General features: G+C 45.7%; 1 protein-coding gene across 3 annotated transcripts in view; it reads left to right on the top strand.

Moving 5' to 3' along the window:
* The first annotated feature begins 4,602 nt into the window (after positions 1–4,602).
* NDRG3 (NDRG family member 3) overlaps positions 4,603–19,733 on the top strand; it is a 68,359-nt gene continuing 53,228 nt past the window's right edge. For all 3 annotated transcript variants that reach the window (XM_066198690.1, XM_066198691.1, XM_066198692.1), the window contains exon 1: positions 4,603–4,668. The gene's annotated coding sequence lies outside the window, so the exon portion shown is untranslated. The remainder of the gene's footprint in view (positions 4,669–19,733) is intronic.

Raw genomic sequence — 19,733 nt, forward strand, 5'->3', positions numbered from 1 at the left:
TATTGGGTCTTCCAGGTCGAGGCATCGATTTGTGTCTTTGCACGATGCCTCCATGCGCTGCGCTTGGCGTTTCCCAACCTGCAACAAATTTCGGAAGCATGGGTATCACTATGCTATACTTGAAGAATCTGCAGGACACAGGATGTCAGCAGTAAAAATGTATTGCATGATGTTCTTTGCTGCTTCAGATCGAATCCCATATGTGGAAACAGTCTGCTTTGCTTGTTGGAGCACTTTCCAATCATGGGGTTGCCAGTTGGCCACACCATTGCCAACAACAACTGGGCAGGATAGAGAACCGGCAGCCTGCCAATCTCCATCTAGAATGGTGTCTTTCACAAATGAAGACTAGTGTTTTCCAAGAGGATTTTCTGAAAACGCAGGCAAGGACACTTGCTGTGGAGGGAGGAGGGAGTTGTGATTCCCCTGCTTCCACCCTTGAGGATTTGTTGATGTTTGGTTTTCTAGTTTGTCTTGTTGATGTGATAATTCATCAAGTTTCGGTATCTTTCGATGTAATTCACTTGCACCTTGTGTTTTGGTTTGCTGTTGTTTGCCGCAAGGCAAAGGGACAGGGCTTTCACTCTCTGATTCGTCTGAGTCCGACCCAGACGGGAGAGGGCATTCCACTGCTGCCGTGGTGTGATGTGGCTGTGCTGTCGCTGTCTCTGCCGCTGCAGCTGCTGCGCTCGACGGCGACGGCTCTCCCTGCTGCGCTGCCTGCCCCCGCAGCGCCCACTCCCCCCACGCGGGAGAGAAAGGGGGCCGCTCCACTCCGCTGCTGTCTCCGCCCTGCGCTCCGCCCTGGAGTGCCGCCCCTCGAACTGACTCTGTCCCGCCTTCGGCTCTGCCTGAACCCATGTCATTTGCCACACCTTCCGAACAGGATCATGGAGTTATCTCCTGTTCATGCCCAGTCAGTTTGGGCAGCAGTGGGGACGCCTCCTCTGCCTGTGTCACATGATCCAGGACATCTTGAAGGCTGGAACTGATCGGCGCGGATGTACCTTTCATCAGGTGCATATTATAAAGTCCTAAGAATTTTGCAACATTTGAACGCGGCTGCGGCTGTGGATCTGCTTTTTCAGCCTCCGCACTTTCAAGAGCGTGAATGGCAGCCTCAGCAGTTTTTTTCTTGGCATAGACAGTCTGCAAGGTATTTATGACTTTTTTCCAGACTGCCCCCAGCTCGCTTGCGAGCTTTCCGTCTCTGCCGCCTGCAATCGCTGTGTCCCACATTAGATCTCCTATTTCACGCCATTCCATTACGCTGACCACCAGGGACGGCTTAGTCAATTTCCCTCTTCTCCTGGCCCACAGAGCCAGTTGCTCTAAGTCACTTTCTTTCAGTTTTTCACCTCTTTTAGAGCTGAGATTCAACAAAAGCTGCGTGGCTGCTTTCAGTTCTATTTCCATGGTAACTCACACAGCCTTTGTTCCCCACTGTGGCTTACCTTCTCCCGTGGCATGGCAACCTTCCACCGCAGACCAAACTCCCCTGCTCCATAGAATACAGTCCCGAAAAGGCCAAACGAAGTCTCCACATGCTTCGCGACTTCAGCCCCGGGAAGGGCCAAACTGAGTCTCCAAATGCTCTGCAGATGGCAGAATCTCCAAGTGCTCCATACCCCGCGGAGTCTCCAAGTGCTCCGCACCCCATGGAGTCTTCAGGTGCTCCGCACCCCGGTTTGACCAGTGAAAAGGGGCAATGCCAAGTCTTCAGATGCTCGAGTCTTCAAACAGTATTGAAGCGACACCATATTGAAACAAAAAAAGGGCATGCCATCAAACTGAATTAAAAACAATGGTCCCTGCCTTTTGGGCGCCAGAAATAGCAAGGGGACCCTAAAATAACCACGGAGTTTGTGCGAGAGCAAAAACGCAGATCCGATCAATGTGATCAATGCTACGTTCTCCATTTATTCTATGTAAGATGGCAGGTTTATATACAGTTTCACACAGTTTACATTTACAGGTGTATTCTCATTGGCATACACCACAGGAAAGAATGAAAACACTTATTGTTTAATAAACTTTTAAGGTAGCCACTGTGTCTACACTAATTACTGTACTTGCTAACTACTAGAAAACCCTCGGACCCTTGCTAACACCTTGAACTATAATTCTAACTGCACCACACTCTTGGCACTAAATTTCTATCTGCGCCACCAACTCCTACAGGCCTCAGCGCTGTGGCCCAGAGGCCTCAGCAATGAGGCCCAGTCTGGATGCTTCAATTACAGCCTATATCTGCTACATCTGCATATTCATGTCTTTCTTTATTTCAGTGCTGGGTTTTGAAAGGATTTCCTGGCAGTATGAAAGGCATTCCGGGAACCTTGCATTGGGATGCTGATCTGTCCAATCTCCAGACGCTCTCCACCTAGATTGATATCAGATGTTGATCAGCCGTGAAGTGGAGGTCCATCCTTGATGAATGGGCTATCTCCCGTTCAGCCTTGCCATTTCTGTTGCAAATTTTGACATTTCACAGGTGTACATTGGGCCTTGGAATTTCAGAGATGCCCTGAGCAGCTTTTGGGCATCAAAACTCACAGTGACAATTTCAGATTTACAACATACAATATTTCATACGCGAATTTATTCACTATATCTACTACAGTCTATCTCCCATTTTCATAAAAAGAGAAGTCTCTCTTCCACCTTCATAGCTGGGTGTTCTTCTGTTGAGGTATACCCACCCATGTTTTTGGTGGGGTTTTTCTTCTATTTAACGGGGTATATACAAAGGAAATCCAGATTTTTTTAGCAGCTTTCCACTGCAAAGCGCGCTCCTCGCTGTATATTTTGGGCAGCTCTCCCAACATGCCTCTGATTTGTGCAGCTTTTTGCTGCTTTTTGGCAGCTTTCCCCACATGCTGTCTCTTCCCCCCCCACTCCCACACTCCCCCCCCCTCCCGCTCTCCTCAGGGGAATGGCTGTTGTCATCACCTCAGGGTCACCATGTGTTACACGGGGTCCTTGGTCGGAGACAGAAACAACAAGATTCACTAAGGGTCATCAACAAACATATTCTAGTGTTCAGATCTCTCTTATATTAGCGGTTCAAATTTTTTGAGCTTGGACAGCTGATTGGCTGGGGTCTTGACCCCACGAAGCTCTTTAGCCAGTGATAAGTCTGCATTCCAGATTGAACATGATTAGCTGAGGTCCCTGTTTGAGTTCAAATCTATCCTATCATTGCTCACCCAAAGACTTGTTCTACTTCTTTTCTACAATGAGCTAAGCTAGCCAAATTAAGTTTATGTTATGACGTACAGACATGTTATGACCTACTGACAGCTACAGACTGGCTGTTCTGTGACAGGCCAGGCCACTCAGGTCCATTGTTGGGGCCATCTCAGACAGCATGTTCAGGGGCTGGCTTGTACCCAGTGATCACTTACTACACACTTCTGAAGAGGGATCTCAAAGAAGATCCTGGTCCTCGTAGGGAGGCACAGTCAGTACAGCTGGTGTGGTCTGCCTGAACTGCTGTCTGCTCCAAGACTTGTTCAAGGGCACTGAACAATCTGCCAATGCCATGTATGAGGACTTTTGGAGGTACTTCTGAAGTCCATGGTGCAGTAATAGACCTTAGTGGCCCTGACCAGTGTGAGGCTTTCACCCACCCACATGATGTATTCAGTGCTCTTTCTTTTCTAATTATAAAATCATTACATTTGGAAAATCCCTCTTAGGCCATCATTAATCCAGCACCATTGTGTTCACTAAACCATGTCGCCAAGTGCCACATCCACATGCCTTTTGAACTCTTCTAATGGCAGTGACTCCACTACTGTCCTGGGCATCAGGTTCCAATGTCTGACCACTCTTTCAATGAAAAAATTTTCCCCAGTATCCAATCTGAATTTCGTGTGGCACAACTTGAAGCCGTTTCTTCTCATGCTGTCACTTGTTCCCTGGGAGAAGAGCCTGATTCCCATCTCGGTCTACTGGGAACACGCTCAGGAATGATTTATCTACACACACCTCAGTTCTATCTCGCCAACTCTATAGCTATTCAGCCTTTAATTATTGAAGACCCGAGGTAAAGGTATTTCGCAGGACCACAGGGTGGCACCAGAAAACAGGGCATGGGTTAGGTTTGGGAAATACCTTCATCCTAAGTGTTTAGGGTTAGGCGAGAGGCTCTGGGGATGCCACACTACTCGGGGAAGCGAGTGTTTCCACTTGGAGACGTTCCTAGAGAGCGGAAAAGGCAGGAGGAGGTGGAGGTAGCACGCACCCTGACAGGCCCGAGACGCCAGACGCCAGACAGGCGGGAAGCTTGCTGTGGGACGGGTTTGCTGCGGCCCTTGAGCGGAGACGGAGGGATAGTCGTGCTCTGAGGAGGTCTCCCTATCGAGCCACGCCAGCACTGGCGCTGTCTCGAGCCCCGGCGGCACGACTCCGTCCCGGCCCTGCCCCGCCCCGGCACCACGACGCCGCCCGCGGCGCCCTCACGGCCGGGTCGGGGCCCGGCGGGCGCCCACACGAAGGCGGCGCCACCTGGCGGCTGGAAGGGGAAGCAGCGAGAGGCGCCGCCCGAGGGCGGCGGGGGGCGGTGCCATCTTGTTCGCCGTCCCGACCCCGCGCAGAGGCGGGCCCCGCGCAGGCGCAGCGCGCTCCGTGCCGCAGGCGCAGCGCGGCGGTACCGCGGTCCAGGTGAGCCCCGGGCCGGCCCCGCCAGGATCCCTCCCCCGCCCCTCCCGCCGGGACCCCCCGCCCTCCGCCACCTCGCGGAACCGTCGCGGCTCCGGGACGCGCGGCTGTCCCTGGCAAGCAGATGCCACGCGGCAAGGGCGGGCGGGCCGGAGTAAATGGCAGCCGCGCCCGCGGGCGCCGTGTGTCCCGCCGCGCCCCGGTCCCGGCGGGGGGGTTTCGCCGCGGGGGGGTCGGTGCCGTCGCCCGCCTGGACGCGCCGCTGAGGGAGGGGCTCAGCGCAGCCCGGCTCCGCTGTGAGGCGCCGGCCGAGAGACCCGCTCCCCCCGCTGCGAGTGGGGAATGATTCTCGTCACACCGGGCTGTGCCGGGAGTGGGGGAAACGCCTCGGAAGTGCCCGAGGTTATTGCGGAGGTGTATTTACATTTTCATGGAAATAACGGACGGGAGTGCGTCGGGCGTTCTGCTTTCTCTCATTTATAGCTTTTCTTTCTGGCATTCAGATCTCAGAATTCTCGTTTGTGTTATTTACTTCGGACAACGCAGACTGGGTGTTTATCTTTTTATATTCGGCCTAGTCTTGTCGGAATATGAATGGGAAGGGAAAAGCTTTTAAAGATTTTCGTTGACGTGAAACATCATGCCTCTTTTTTTTCTGTTCAATAAATATTTTGTATTGAGTGTAAGTCACAAGGAGTAATTCAAAACATTGTCGTGAAATCAGAGGCTTCTGCTGTCTTAAAGAGCATCATTATAAGTGGCCGTATAGAAGATGGGGTATTGGGAAAACAGGTGAGGCTGTGAGCCCTGAGCAGGCTGCCTGGAGGCTGGCGGCTCGTGGCACTGCCTCGAGGTGTTGCATTGCTGATGGAGAGCCCGGGGTCTGTCCTTTCCTTCACGGCTTGGGAGTCTGAGGAGGTTGGAACCGGTGCGTGATCATGTCTTGATAAGGTGCAGTCACAGCGTGAATTGCTGTGAGATTGTGACTTGGTCACGTCCGTATTGCTCCAGAGAACAGGAGCTGTCTGGTAGGGATCAGGAAGTTGTGTCTGGGAAATCCGGAAGATTTTTTGTGCTTGAATACTGAGGTGATGAGAAGATGGGGGTTACAAGTGGAGAAGAATGGAATATGAGTATGCAAGGCCGGGTTGGACAGGGCTTGAAGCAGCTTGGTTTAGTGGAAGGTGTCCCTGCCCATGGCAGGGGTTTGGAATTGCGGGAGTTTTAAGGTCCCCCCCAACTCAGGCCATTCTATGAAGAAACTGCTTCTGCTGTATGTGTCAAACATGCTTGTGAGTCTCCCATGTTCAGAGGACTTGGAGGCTCGCTGCTTTAGCTTCTGCTTTGCCTTGTCTGTAGAAAGAATAGTCTTCCAAACTATGGAGCCTGGCAGACCAGGTTTAGCAGCAGCATATCAGTCTGTGGGGAAAAAGCAGAAAGGTTGTGTAAAGTCAAGGAGCTCAATTTAAAATTAGCATGAAGGTTTTCTAGCCCGATAATTTCCTTGGGGTGGGCAAACAGAGCTTACCAGATGTCTCACTTAGTGAACTGGAGTAGAGTCCTGAAGAAGCATGGTGATCAGTAGGAATCATCTGGATTATTGGCCACTGGACTGGGGATTGTTGTGGGGGCTCAAGATGGGCAATGACTGTTCCAATTTCAATTTTTTGTTTGGGATTTTGAACCTTGTGTGACACACAAAGCACCATGTCTTAGGGCAGCAGTTTCATGTACCTTATATTTGCTTTGTGTCAAGATGTTCGCAAAGGTAGAAGCTGGAAATGTTACACAATGGGAATTAAAAATAATATACAGTTAAAATTATACAACTGCTGGAAGCAGCATTATTGAAACTGTAACTATATTGCTACCTACTCATTCTACATCTGAGGTTTAAAATTAATTCAGATGAATAAATGTGTTTGATTTGGATTTTTCTAATTTCAAATCCCCTTCAGAAGCCCTCCAGTGCTTGCATTTGCAGCTCTTATTTCACATTGGTCATACACAGTCCTCAGTGTTTTTCATTGGAAAGTGTAAGTGTAGCGGTACCTTTAGATTTCAGAGGCTTTATTATGTTCAACATGTATTTTGGTTCCTTAAAGGTATACTAGAAAATATTTTTAAAGATACTTTTATTTTAAATATTCCTCTGTTGTATGCTCAAGGTAGCCATTACAGCAAAGTAGTAATATTTACGTATTTCAGTAAGAAGCACCAAAATTTATAATCATAGTATGGTTTAAGGACAAAAATAAAAACAAAAGAGAAAGCAGTTCAGCTTTAAATTTTTGAAGGGCTTGTTTTTTATGTGTAAGAAGAGACTAGGGATTTTAATTTTTAATCACTTCATTCCCATTCTCACAGACAGTAGCTTAGTTTCTTCCTGGAGAATGGTAAAGCCAAGCCCTCAGTTCTTTTTCCATAGGCACTATAAACCTCCCTGAGCAGGGCTTATCTCGTGCTCATCATGTCAGCTGTGTCTTGGCTATAAGTAAGTATTATCTATGCTGCTTAAGCCCACGTTGGGCACTGTGGAGGGGTGGCTCAGGTTATTTGAGTCTGTGAATATTATGGCCTGGTTTAACCTGTGATGGTTCCAGGAGCAGTGGAGCGTAGTTTCCCCGTATAATATTGAAGACAGTGTTCCTGATAGGTGTCTCAGTGCTCCTCAGTGGTTTCAGGTTTATGTGAATGTGGTTCGGGAAGAATAACAAAATCCTGTATTGCTTTTCCCAGAAATTCTCAGTGTTCTGGCCGGTCAGGTCAGTTATTAAGCAGAGCAGCTGTGATTTGGTCTTGCTGTGGAAAGGGGTGGGTGACTGCCTACTATTGTGCGAAGCAGAGTTGATGAGAGACTTCAATAACCTCACTTGGTTTTCAGTTCTATTCTTGCAAATTCTGAATTATAAATTTGAATTTGCTGGATTTTTAATGATCTTATTGATCATGGTCATATCCCATTGTGACTGTGACTGGTATAGCACCACTTATTGCAGTAATTCAATGGATGCCGTGGGAAGCATGGAAGGGATAGCTCTGTTTTCATTTGGCTATTGTCCTTTCCAGGCTTGGATGCATTTCTGTATTTATAATGGCCTTAGTTCCCCAAAGGGGTGTTCTTTATTTTATATAATACAAAAACAGGAGAGGTTATAAATGTAGTGTTTAATTTTGAAGTAACCTTTACTCTTTGGTCATGTATAAACCAGTCTCTCTTTGTAGTTACCAGATGGACTAAAGATATGAAACAGCACTTTTTTTCCCCCCACAAGAGCTGGAATTGTGGCTTTTACCTGTGTATTTGAACAGAGGAGATAGGCAATCAGCTGCTTCCTTTGCACCTCTGTTTTGGTAATGAAGCTGTGAGTTACACCTTGAACTGATCTAAAGACTGGCTGTCATGCAAAAGGGCTGGTCATACCCTTCCCCTCTTTCTTGTTCCACCTTCAGCATTTATTGGAGGTTTTTCTGATCCAGTTCAGTTTGCTGAATGATCAGAATACTAATCCAGCCCTTCTGTGTCCTCATCTCCCCAGAAGATCGGCTTTTGCCAGGTAAGTAAACTGAGTTCAGAAAAGTCTGAGGAGTACCAGAGATGTAATTGATTTTTGTCGTTAAGAGTGCTGTTCTTTTCTAACAGTGACCAAAAAGTAGAGCATAAGGTCAGGATGTATAATATAAACCTTTGCCTGATGGTCCTCTTGTCTCTTGTCATTTGTAGGATGTCAAGAGATGGATGTTTGCCTTTATTTTGTTCATGATTAATGAGTTTTTCTTCTGTGAACTAGCCCATGTCTCCCATCCACTTAAATGTAAGGCACTGCCATGTCCCAGGGGAGATGTTCCAGAGCACAGAATCATCTTGTGGGTGCTGACTGCCTCTCTTTGTTTTGTTTTAAACTTGACAGCTGCTGGCTTAATTTCCTATCTCTTAGCTGTTTTATTTGACGCAATAAAGAACTGATCTCAATTTACCTTCTCCATTCAGTTCATGATTGTACAGGTTTCTGTTGCGTGTCACTGCAGCAATCTGTTTCCAGGCAGAAGAAACCTAGCCTGATTGATTATTCTTCATTTGTATTTTCAAACCTTGTTTCCTTTTAAAAAATACTTTCCTTTCTCTTATGTTCTCTTGAAAGCAAGGAGCAGGCAGTGCATCTAGGATTTAAGATATAGCTATTCTATATTTTTATATGGTGGTTTTATTAGTAATCATTTTCTAACATTTTTCTTCATGTGTTGAATGACTTTGAACTGATGCTTTAATCAATCTGTTGTGAGTCCAGCAAGATTTTTTGAATGTTAATGATCAGTTTGGAACACACCACTCGATATGTGAAATAAGGACCATTTATCTTCAGACTACAACTTTATTTGTGCTGAATTTAATCTGTTATTTTATTTCTCTGTTATTACTCTCAGAGAGTTTTTCTGCAGATCTTCACCCAGCCTTTCTCTTTGCTCTCAGAATAGCTTGTATTTTCAGAAGACTTTCACTCCACTCCTTGCCCATTTTTCGTGACTTTATGAATACAGTGTATAGTACAGTGCTGCAAAAGGCTCCTTGCAGTCTCTCTCTCTGGGAAAATTGACCACTTATGCCCACCCTCTGTGGTCTGCTTTCAGCTGCGTATTAGTCCAGGTGAGGCCTTTCCCACTTAGGGTTTTCTAAAGTTCTCTGGATATTGTGTGCAGCAGTTCCATCTGCCATGAACACTACTCAGGGAGAGGCTCTGTGTGTCGTGTCTCTCTGGCACTCCTGCTGCCCCACAGTAAGCCCAGTCTGCAAGCAGCTCAGACTAGAAATGAGCCCAGCAGAATAGAAATTAATGCAGATGTAGTGGTGTTGTACTGGCAGTATACAAATGCGGGGGTTTAATTAGAGTCAGTCAGGGAAATGCATATATCTGTGCTTGCTGCTGCTGATTGAAACTGCAACCTTATGGGCTGAACTGCGGTCTAGACTTAGGCCACGTGTCAGTGCATGCACTTCCTAAATGCTCCCATTTGATGCTGTAGTTAGATTAGCATGGCTTGGTATGAATTACACCTAGGTACTAATTCAGCCAATTTTGTGACCTGTGTCTTGGATGCTTTCCCTGTGCTGAGGCAGATACACAGTCTGACCATGGGTTAACATCTGGAATTCCTTAAACAAAGACAGTGATTAAGGAAGGGGTTTAGTGCATTTATGTAAATTAATAAGGATCTAGTAATAGTTTTTATCCTATATTTGGACTTTAGTCTAATTAATTTATAAGCGTCATAAATAATTTAAAAATATAACTGGAAATTCACAAATTTTGCTACTGATACCCTTATAATGTTTTGTAAATTCTAGAGTTACTTGAGGTCTGTGTACATTTAGGTTTTCTAAATACAAAGGATATAGATCTTTACTGAAATTTTTGTTCACTAAGTTGATTTTTCAGATCTGTTTTTGAAAATTTGCTTGAATTCTCCAGTACTGTTGTCACACATAGTAGTTTTCTGCTGAGGATTTTTTTTTTTACTATCTTTGTGTGGAAACTGAAGTTAGGTGCTTATGTTTTTATACATTTCTTTTGGCAATGGTAGTTTTAAAATTTATTACTTAGCCAATAAAATCTGGAGGCGGGGGGATGGGTTCAAGTTGTGAAGGGGATTTCTACCTTTGCATAGGCAGAAAGAAAAACTTGATTTGTGTGTGTAGTTATATGACTTAGATTGGAAAAGGAGGACTTGTGCCCAGATGGTAGAAGATGTGACTTGGGGAGTGGTTTAAGTCTGCTTTTCTGTGCTGCCAGCTCATGTGCTGTGCAGCTTGTCTCTGCCTTGGTGGAGAACTAATATAAAAGTGCTGGGAGTCTTGGGCAAGGACAGGCTGCTCAGCTGACAAAGAAATGTTTTTAATCATTGTATAAGAACTCTATATTAGCTGCTTTGCTTTTATAGTTCATTCTGATACGGTTTTCCAGAAAGAAATGGCCCTTGTTATAAGTTAAACTTCTTTTTTCCTTTAGCTTGGATGAAAAGATTATCAAATACATATCATATGGCTCTCAGGAAAGCCAGGGAAGATTTTTTTTTCTCATTTTACGATGCAATTTTGCTTTATCCATCAGCTGACCTAAGGAAAGACACAGAGCTTGGTGAAAATCTTCATGTGGATTAGCTCAGCCACAGAATAAAACTATGCTTTCCTGACATTTTTCAGGTGGTTAATTGGAAACATTCATTATTGCAAAAAAAAAAAAAAAAAAATTGTTAATTCTAGCAGTAGGTGGATGGAACACTCAGGAGGTATTCCTGCCAATTCATGTTTAATAAATAGTCTGCGAGATCTCCTGTCAGTGAGTGGCGTCTGCTCCATCTGCACACAGGTGAGCATGGTCACACTGCTGTGAGGTTGCAGTGCCTGTGGGAGTCCAGGAGTACTTTGGAGTTGAGAGCAGAAATGTGGGACTGCAGGGCTACTGGTTCACAGTGAGGACATTGCTTTAAAAGGAGAGATATTATTCAACATTTTAAACTGTGCAATGCCTATGTAATGCAACCACTGTTACTGCTGCTCCGGTGTTGTAAGAAATGTAAGGAAGGAGTTGTTGATTAGATGTCCATCAGGATGTCTCCTTGGTGAATCCTTGGCTTGCCTGTGTTAGCCTGTAGTGCTGGACTGTAGCCATGGGTTGTCGCCATGGCCACAATGTGATTTGGTAGTGTTGGGCACCATGCTTATTCATGCTGCTCTGCTATAGAACTGAATTATTGTAACTGAAGAGTTGACATAATCTAGCACTCTCAACTGACATTTTTCAGTTACTGACCTGTCATTGTCAAGGTTTCAACACAAACATCTATGTTGCAAAAGGGCCGGACTTTTCCAGCAGAGTGAATACATAAGCAGAGAGAGGGTGCTGTGGCTTTGTTTGTACAAAAGAGCTAATGAAGTAGTTCAGGTGATCTATGCTTATGTGTCATTTTGTTTTTTCTCGGTGTCATGCTGATGAAAAAGCAAGCTCTCCACTACAGAGAGGAGCAGCAATATGGGCTGTGTGTTGTAGAGATGCAGGTGTACCCCAGCCTGGGAACGCTGCCACATGGAGGGTCTTGACATAAGAAAGTAAAGGTTTAAAATATTTTTCTGGCCACACTGAGCAGAACCATTCCCCAGTGTAGTGGTTTGGAAGCAAAACCAGTGAGAGGCTCCAAGTCAGAGATACAATTTAATAGGAAGAAAGGAAAGAAAGTAAAATAAAATAGATGCAATAATACAGAAGACCACTGACAGAGTCAAAATACAACTTGAGCAGGGTGATGGAAGCAGTCCAGATGAGGTGGTCTTCCTGAAGCAGTGATCCCGTAGAAAGGTCTGGTAGCTCTTGTCCTCTGGGAATCCAGTGGGTAAGGGCCCCCTGTACTGTCCCAAACCCCAGATTATATCCAGGTGAGAATGCTTGGTTCCTCCCCCTGGGCGGAGCATCTCACAATGGGATGATGAGTCATGCAGGGGGTCCTTGATGGCCCATTAAACAGAGATAGCTCCTGGAGGGAGTTCTCCATGAGTCATGGGCAAGGCATTTGATGGGCCATTAAGAGAAGATAATGGCCCAGAGGGAGGGGGTCTGGAAAAACACTGCCCCACCTGGATTCAACAATTCATGAGGATGGTGATAGAATACTTTGTGCACATCCCATTCTACAACCCAGGACACCCAGGTATTCAATGCCTTTTGGGCACCTAATTTCTATATTTGTTACTGTTTTAAATGGACTTGGAGCTCATGGCTGTCCTACCCCTGAGCTCAGCTGTGAGGCTGACCACATGAGGCAGGAGCCAGAGACAATTTGCCTGTATTTTCACAGGATCACAAAAGTTTTCTAAGCTTCTACTAAAATGCCTCAAACAACTCAAATCTGTCCTGCTGCCAGCCAAGTTTCAGGAAGCACTTCCACATGTGTGCGAGCTCTGTTGCTCTCCAAAAGGTTTTTTTTCTCTGATCTCTTTGGCAGCAGTTCAGATCCTAAGAAATAGAAACCATGAGCATTCTCCTGTTTCCGACATGCGGAGTTACTGATGTGGAATTGCAAAGTGTGATGCTCCAGTTGGAGAAGCTTTTTAAAAGACTTCAAGCCAGGTTGATTATTGTTGTTGTGGTATTTGAATATGTGCTTGTCTGGATGTGGTCAGAGGATCTGTACCACACTCTTTCGTGACAGTAATTGCTGACTGATTTCTTTGTGGCTGTGCTCCGAGGGAAGGAGCCATCTCAGGTCTGTGATGGTTACTCAGAGGTGTTACTTGCCTTAGAAGTGGTTGAATGTACTGCAGTACTCCCTGTCACTCAGCCGGTGTTCCATTTCCCACCCCAGACCTGCAAGGAAGTTAAAAACCTTTGCTGGTCTGATTTCTTTGGGGACTGTTCTGGTTTTTTTGAACTTCTGTGGTGCCATACTGGGAAGCATAGAGATGGTGGTGCAGGGATAAGAAATGCCGTCATCTTGCTGACACCCCCACTCCCCTCCATTTTACTTTCTGATACATCTACACTTTGAGTGGCAAATGGAAGATTTTTTTTCTGATTTTGTATTTTAATGATTCCACTGAATGATCTTAGAGGTCTTGTCAAATCTAGACGTCATGCCACCTTTCTGGTCCTTCTCTGGCCTGAGAGGGTCATACCAAAGCAGTAACAGAGACTTGTTTCTTACCAAATGTTTTTTTGCTGGTTTTGTTTTGTTTGGTTGGTTTTCTGTTGATGTTGAGTATCTCTTCAATAATTCTTTGTAAATACATAGGAATGTTGGCAAGCATTTTCAAATTTTAGGTAGCCTGACAGTCCTGTATCTAGGTATTTGAGCAGTTCTTGAAATCTGGGAAACAGCAGTGTCAGCATCAGAGCTGCCTGGTCCCGTGTACTCCAGAAGCTTCACAAGTATAATGAACCCATCAAGTCCTTTGGATAGTGATAGAGCTTACACTGTGAGAAATGGCCTTTGTTGTGAAGTTTGGTAGCAATTGCCTAAATAAAGTGTTTTCAAGGGGGATTCTAGGCCGCTATAATTATATTTATGCTGCACTCACACCAGTATAACAATGTCTTTAAAATTATTTGCAGAGCTTACCAGTTGGTTTCTCAGGAAGGGGTCCTGTGCCTGTTCCATGTGACTGCGTTCCATTTCTGGCAGTGGTTTTAGGTGTTAGAAAATGATATTTCCTTACTGAACATTGTTTTCTTTGGCAGTGCAGTGACTTCTAAAAATGTCGAAGAAGTATGTCATTCTGCCTTTTTTTTTTATTAACTGTGATATCCTGAAGGGAGCAGACTTTCTGTAGGAATTCCAGTGTCAGCAATGAAGAGCAGATGGGAATGTGCAGTGCTGCAAGGCAGAGCAGGAGCAGCTTTTGGGAAGGGACAGTGAACTGTGTGCTTGTGTCACTTCAGGCTGAGCTTCAGGAAGTGTCCTCAAGAGATGGTTTGATCTGGGAAAAGAGCCTTATTTCTTCCTTGTTTAAAAAAAATTAAAAAAGGTTTTGTTGAGGTTGTGAAACAAGCCCAAGACAGCCTTCAAATGCCAGCTTTGGAAATTGCGTTGCATAGGATTTCTCAGACAGAGGGAGGAGACATTCACTGAGCATTATATTATCTTTTTTTGTCAGTAGTAGAAGAGTAATGTAGAAGGGTAATGCAGGTTTTTCCTTGGGCCTTATGAAGGATAACTTCTTTTTCCCCCTTGATTTGTTTCATTTTTCTTTAATAAAGACAGGAGTTTCTTAACAATAAAAACAATAAAACAGCAAGAAAAGCCTGTGCTCTCTTTAAAAAAAAAGAAAGAAATATGAAACAGGATAAAGTCCATTGTGTGGTATAGTAAGCTGTCACAGCTCAGCTGGCCTGTAGCTGGACAAATAAATCTGGACATAACAGAAAATCCAGCTCAGCCAAGCCTAGTTCGTTCTCAAACAGGTCCCTGGATAAGCAGTGATAGGATGGATTTGAAGTTACCCAGGGAACCTCAGCCAATCGTTTTCAACCCCCTATGCAGGCATACCACTGGCCAGAGAACTGGGTGGTGCTGAAACCCCAACCAGTCAGTTGTCTAAACCTGGGAGTTTTGAACCCCCTGTAAAAGGAGATCCCAAACAATAAAGCAGGCTGTTTGTTGCTGACCCTCGGTGAGTCCTGTTGTATGTTTGTCTCCAACCAACAACCGTAACGTAATATGTGGTGAACCCTGATGTGGTCAGTGCAGCCATTTCTGCATGCAAGAGCAGAGGAGACAGACAAAAGTGAACAGAACCTGACCAGAAGTAGAAGGCTGAAAAACCAAAAGGCAAACAGAGCCTGATTAGAAGCGGAAAAGCTGAAAAACCAAGAGGCAAGCAAAGCCTTCTGTGGTAAAAAACTGCTCAAATCCAGATTTACATACCCCTAAAAATAGAAGAAAAACCCTGCCGAAGACAGGGGTGGATGGATCTCAGTGGAACACCCAGTTATGAAGGTATGAACTCTTTTATTACTTCAGTGGGGAGTAAAGCATGAGCAGCAGGCTTTAGAAGCCGTATGGACGCTGTAAAGCCATGGAAGCTTGTTTCAAACTTGCTGAGGTGATTAGAAGCTGAGCGGACCACAGGGACAGCAGTGGAAATACCGTGGGCAAATCCTGGCAAAGAATCCCAAGATGGTGGTTGCTACGTGGCACAGGAGCTGCCCATTCAAGATGGCAGAGCCTGCATGGCACGAGTGCAGCCCACTGAAACATCCCAGAACGGCAAAGCGCAGGAGGCAGCCCATGGGAGAGAAGATGCCACGCTAGGCATGTGAGGGCAGGGGCTGAGATCACCCCCACACTGGCTCCCGGGACTCCCTCCAGTGTGTGCACCAGATCCCAGAAGCATTGCAGTGCCAGAAGCCAGAAGAGAGACTGGCAGCCCCCGTGCTGGAGCCCTCCCAGCGCTGCGCATGCCTGTGCCATGCATAGAGCCCCCAGCACCTGGAACCGCGGAATGCTACATACCACCACATTTGCAATCGGGACTCAAAAAGCTTGAGAAACACGATGGCAGCACCCAAGAGGCTGGGAGACCCAGCCAACATGAGCAGTGCCCAAGACCATGAGATACTGCATCATGATGGCCGCAAGTGGACCCAGAAACCACCAAAGCGGAGCAGGGCTACTCACTGCCACCAACAAATCGTTTTTCCTAGCAACAACTGCAGCAGCCATGTCAACCCCTTCTAAGCCCTCAGCAAACAGCCGTAAGTCTTCCGGGGGTAGGGCAGGAGAACCAAAGATGGCCCCTGGTCCCCCGATCCATGTAGTCCTAGAGGGGACCTACACAGTATCACAAAACAACTCGCGCCACCCTGCGCAATGTGATATTGGCTGGAGCTGACTGGTGGCAAGTGGCGGAGCCAGGGGGACAGCCGGACCATGGCGGGTGGCAGAGCTCTGCCAAGCAGCAAAGCCCCAGCGGGTGGCAGAGTGGCCCAGCCCCGGCGGCAAAAACGGCACCGGCGGAATTGCGGCAAGCAGCAGAGGCGTGGCTGCGCTGAAGTGTTGTGTGCCACCAGGTCGCCATGTGGCCACGCGGGGCTGTTATGCTGGGTCAGAGCCCGCCACCATGTTGGTGGGTCTGCTGTGACCTTACCACAGTGTCACATGACCCTCAAGACGGCCCCCCCACCTACTACACTGAGTGCGCCTGCACAGTTACCTGAGCCACCCATGCTGGGACTGCACACACGCCCATTGCCACAGAAACCTTCAGACCGTCTCTACCTGAAGCCAGTTGGCTTGGCTGTGAACCCGTGCCCATGATCCCACCTCTGTTGGCCACAGCCATCTGACGCTACAGTTCATGGGTGAGTCCCGAGGATACCTCACTACAGGTGCTCAGATGTATAGCCAATGTCACACCTGGAAATGCACCAGAACTAGGAAATCCCAGAGCCATGGCACTGGATTCCACTCCTGCTCGCAGACCCAGCCCCGCTCCCACTGCTGCCACAATCCCACCGAGCCAGCAGCCAAGACTTGAACAGCCCCGAAGACCCTCATTGCTGGTGAATACACGAGGCCCCCACAGAGAGAACATGAGTCACCACCCTACTGCCGGCCTGGGAGAGAAAACCCGCGCAACCCTGCTGGCACCAGCACCGGCTCCATCCCCACTCCTACCAGATACCATTGCAGCACATTTTAACTTGAGACTATGAGCCTTAATAGAAATTGGAAGCATGTCTATTCCAACCCACAGGTACTCAAGCTTGAAACAAAACCCCAAAGAGTTATATGCACAAAAACCTTTATATATATATATGTGCAGAAAAGCTTTGAAGTATCATAAACTGGGTAAAACCCTGTATAGAATTAACTGCTTCACAGTTATCAGCCCTATTCAATATTAGCAGAGGTAACCCAGAATCTCTCCCCGAGAAAATTAATTCCAAAGGCAGAAACTGTTCTAGAAACAGTAGAGCGAGCCATAATAGACAGATGAATTTACCAGGTATGTCTTAAAGTTTTTATTACAGTGTTTATTATCATTATTAATTCACACCCTCCAGGAATTATTGGTCAATGGGACGCACAGCAGTCTAACCTGCTTCATCGCTTGAGATGGATCTTTCTGCCCCACCGACCTACAAGGACAGCATCTACTGTTTTTACATTAATTGTAGTTAATTACTAAATGCCATCTAAGGTGTGTGCAGTTAAATGGGAGAGATCCCTCAAAAATCGTTATACTGGTGCAACAAAAATTTTTTCTATGGTGCTTTGAAACTAGCTAACCAATATGAATTGCTTTACATAACTCTACAGGGCAAGTTACCTATCACTTACCCAGCCACAAATCATTACGATTAAGCAAGACCACTGTGTTATCCCTGAGACCACTGAGCAAATCATGCTGAAAGCCACCATCCTGGGGAGGTCCCAAGCAGCCACCTGCAGCATTTGGCTACGCACAGAAATAACCTCTAGAAATTCTGGTGTTTAATTCTGCTAGCTAATTTTAACATTTGCCTACTAAAATAAGCTATGGTTTTAAAAAGTGCCATCTTAATGTCTGGCACAGGGATATTAGTTGATGTTACTTGTATGTATTTCTTTGATTATTTGTAAGTTGTTTATGTTGGGGAACTTTTTCAGTAAATAAAAGGTTGTTTTTAAAATATGTTAGGGGGAAACCTTCCCAGCCAAGTCCCTGGCCCTGATCAAGCCCTGGACCTGGATGGTACAGGAAGTACGCCATAAATCCCAGGTGTTTCTATCCTAAAAGGATAAAATCGGGTCACTTTGACTTGTAAATTTGGCCTTATAAAAGCTCTTTTTGAGGTAGACTTAGAAGCCTTGTTCCAGAAAAGGCTATCTAAGTCCAGCTGTGACAGACCCTGGGTGGAGGTAAGCATTTAAATAGTTGTTAGTAATTTTGTATAGTAGTGCTTATTGTTTTGTTGGATGTATTGTCTCACTGTTCATAGTAAGTGCATGTTTTCTGAATTTAATAGGTTAAACTGTGTTCATGTTTATAGTTGTTAAGGCTGAAAACAGATGTGAGTTCAGCTACCACAGCAAACAAAACTTACTTGCCTTCAGGTAAACACATCTAATTAGTACCATACGGTGAAGTGACAAATATGCACAGTGATTAACTAGTGCTCACCAGGTCAAAGCCTGCATGAACATTGAAACCCTTTAAACAACTCTGTCTAAGCCATTATTCACTGATGCTTGTAAGAATTTGCTCATATTCACAGGAATCCTTTAAAAAATTATTGTGCGCCAGCCTGACAGCTGGCATTCATCCTAAGGATAAAGTTAAAGCTTCTTAAAGAATTAACCAAGATACCATAATCCACTGAAATTTTATCAATGAGACTGATTAACGAAATTTTACTCTGTACTAATCTTAGCACCACAGCCAGGCATGCTTACCCAAGCAGAGGCATCACACAGTTTTTTCCACCGAGGTGTTTGGAGCTGTCAAACGCAGAGGCTCATAATATAGTTAACACCTGTGCTGAGGCCACATTGCACCACTGCAGATGGGGGTAAACCCTTGTAGACTGCGTGCTTTACAAATCTGGCAAACTGATGTCACACACATCCCTGAATTCGGATGTCTAAAATACATACATGTATCCATTGATACCTTTTCATCAGCAATATGGGCTTCAGTTGACACAGGAGAAAAAGATCAGAATGCCATTGCACGTTGGTGATCAGCTTTTGCTGCTTTAGGTATCCCCCATACCAATAAAACAGACAATGGCCCTGCTCACATTTCACAAAATACAAGACAATTCCTGCAGTTCTGGGGTGTCTCACCACACTGGTAATTCCCCTCTCAGCAACAGGACAAGCCATTGTGGAATGTACACATGGCGCTTTAAAATATATACTTAATAAACAAAAAGGAGGAATGTATAGTGAGACTTCACAGAACAGGGTAGCTAAAACTATATATACCCTAAATCATTTGACAGTATTAGAAAATTCCCAGAACCCAGTAATTTTAAATCACACTTTCTGTCATTGCAATCACCCAGCAATGCTCAGTTGCCCAAACGCAAGGTAACGGTGCAAGACCTTATCACCAGTAGGTGAGAGGGTCCGTAGGATCTTATTACCTGGGGATGGGGGTATGCTTGTGTCTCCATGGACACCGGGACGTGTTGGATACCTCCAGATGTGTCTACCTGCACTTACGTCCTCCTTGGGTTCACAAGCAGCACCCCCTTGGTGACCTCTCAATAGATGTCATGGAGCCATATGTGGAGCAGTGATAGAAACAACTTGTACATCTACCTCATGGAAATCTGGGACTCTTGAAGTGGCAGTTTATTTAATGATTTTGTTTGTTTACAAATTTTTTTTTCCTGTTAGTTGTGTTTTTCTGATGGTTCTAAAAGTTGAATGGTTTCTTGTTTGTTGTGTTAAGTTGTACTTTTAACTTCTAAGCAGTTAGCCTGTGACATGCTGGTCTGAAGGATTGTGTTGTTGGTGGTCTTGCCTGACAGCTCCTGGTGTGCTGTGTAGTGCTGCAGCTCCAGTGATACATGGGATACATCACTGGC

The sequence above is a fragment of the Chamaea fasciata genome, unplaced genomic scaffold (assembly GCF_029207755.1).
Source record: "Chamaea fasciata isolate MVZ Bird 193981 ecotype frontalis unplaced genomic scaffold, bChaFas1.0.hap1 SCAF_17, whole genome shotgun sequence".
In the NCBI taxonomy this organism is placed as follows: Eukaryota; Metazoa; Chordata; class Aves; order Passeriformes; family Sylviidae; genus Chamaea; species Chamaea fasciata.